Source organism: Arachis ipaensis, chromosome B1, assembly GCF_059453495.1.
Source record: "Arachis ipaensis isolate K30076 ecotype BB chromosome B1, ASM5945349v1, whole genome shotgun sequence".
Lineage (NCBI taxonomy): Eukaryota > Viridiplantae > Streptophyta > Magnoliopsida > Fabales > Fabaceae > Arachis > Arachis ipaensis.
The window spans coordinates 117,491,849-117,494,066 of record NC_142436.1 but is presented as its reverse complement, the minus strand read 5'-3'; the positions used below and the strand labels follow the sequence as shown (position 1 = coordinate 117,494,066).

Genomic DNA, 2,218 nt, shown 5'->3' with positions numbered 1-2,218 from the left:
GTGTGAATTGCATGTTTTTAATTTTCATTAAAATTTTTGAAAACTCATGTATGGTGTTCTTCATGATCTTCAAGTTGTTCTTGGCCAGTCTTCTTATTTGATCTTCATATTTTCTTTTTTTGTGTCTTTTCTTGTTTTTCATATGCATTCTTGAAACATTAATGCCTAAAGAATAAAAATTTTTAAGTTTGGTGTCTTGCATGTTTTCTTTTCTGGAAAACTTTTCAAAAATAAGTTCTTGGTGTTCATCTTGACATTCAAAGTGTTCTTGGTGTTCATCTTGATATTCATAGTTTTCTTGCATGCATCACATGTTTTGATTCAAAATTTTCATGCATTGAGTCTTTGGGTTGTTTTTCTCTTTCTTCATTGAAAATTCAAAAAAATCAAAAAAATATCTTTCCCTTATTCTATCATAAAATTTTGAAAATTTGGGTTGACTTTTCAAAAATTTTTCAAAATTAGTTGTTTCTTATGAGTCAAATCAAATTTTCATTTTAAAAACTCTATCTTTTTCAAATCTTTTTCAAAAAAATCAAATCTTTTTCATTTTTCTTTCATAATTTTTGAAAATTTCAAATTGATTTTCAAAAATCTTTTTCTTATTTCTATTTCATATTTTCGAATTTAATACCAACAATTAATGTGATTGATTCAAAAATATTAAGTTGTTACTTGCCTATTAAGAAAGGTTCAATCTTTAAATTTTAAAATCATATCTTTTAGTTTCTTGTTAGTCAAGTAATCAACTTTAATTTTCAAAATCAAATCTTTTTAAATTTCTTTTTCAAATTTTTTTCAAAATAAATTTCAATCACATCTTTTTCAAAATCAATTTCAAAATCTTTTCTAACTTCTTATCTTTACAAATTTGATTTTCAAATCTTTTTCAATTAACCACTTAACTTTTTGATTGATTCTTATCTTTTTCAAAACTACCTAACTAATTCTCTCTCTCTAATTTTCGAAAATCCATTCCCCCTTTTTCAAAATTTCCTTTTTTTTAACTAATTGTTTTAATTTTTAATTTAATTTGATTTCAATTTTAATTTTCGAAATTTAACTTTAAATTTTATTTTTTAATTTAATTAATTTTTGAAATTCCCTCTCTCTCATCTCCCTCTTACATTCTTCTCTTCTTATACTTGCATAAGGATTCTCTATACTGTGACATAGAGGATTCCATATTTTCTTTTCTGTTTTTTTCTTTTTCATATGAGCAGGAACAAGGATAAGAACATTCTTGTTGAAGCTGATCCTGAACCTGGAAGGACTCTGAAGAGGAAGCTAAGGGAAGCCAAAGCACAACTCTCTGGAGAAAATCTGACAGAAATTTTCGAAAAAGAAGAAAACATGGCCGAAAATAATAACAATGCAAGGAAGATGCTTGGTGACTTTACTGCACCAAATTCCAATTTACATGGAAGAAGCATCTCAATTCCTGCCATTGGAGCAAACAACTTTGAGCTTAAACCTCAATTAATTTCTCTGATGCAACAGAACTGCAAGTTTCATGGACTTCCATCTGAAGATCCTTTTCGGTTCTTAACTGAGTTCTTGCAGATCTGTGATACTGTTAAGACCAATGGGGTTGATCCCGAGATCTACAGGCTTATACTTTTCCCATTTGCTGTAAGAGACAGAGCTAGAATATGGTTGGACTCTCAACCTAAGGATAGCCTGAACTCTTCGGATAAGCTGGTCACGGCTTTCTTAGCCAAGTTCTTTCCTCCTCAAAAGCTTAGTAAGCTTAGAGTGGATGTTCAAACCTTCAAACAGAAAGAAGGTGAATCCCTCTATGAAGCTTGGGAGAGATACAAGGAACTGACCAAAAAGTTTCCTTCTGACATGTTTTCAGAATGGACCATCCTGGATATATTCTATCATGGTCTATCTGAGTTATCAAAGATGTCACTGGACCATTCTGCAGGTGGATCCATTCACCTAAAGAAAATGCCTGCAGAAGCTCAAGAACTCATTGACATGGTTGCAAATAACCAGTTCATGTACACTTCTGAAAGGAATCCTGTGAATAATGGAACGCCTATTAGGAAGGGAGTTCTTGAAATTGATACTCTGAATGCCATATTGGCTCAGAATAAAATATTGACTCAGCAAGTCAATATAATTTCTCAGAGTCTGAATGGATTGAAGGAATCATCCAACAGTACTAAAGAGGCATCTTCTGAAGAAGAAGCTTATGATCCTGAGAACCCTG

General features: G+C 30.9%; 1 non-coding gene across 1 annotated transcript; it reads right to left on the bottom strand.

Annotated features, from left to right (window-relative positions):
• Positions 1-1,746: 1,746 nt before the first annotated feature.
• On the bottom strand, positions 1,747-1,850 carry LOC148578072 (small nucleolar RNA R71). Its single transcript, XR_015902809.1, has one exon. It is a non-coding gene; the product is annotated as a small nucleolar RNA R71 (small nucleolar RNA).
• Positions 1,851-2,218: the final 368 nt, after the last annotated feature.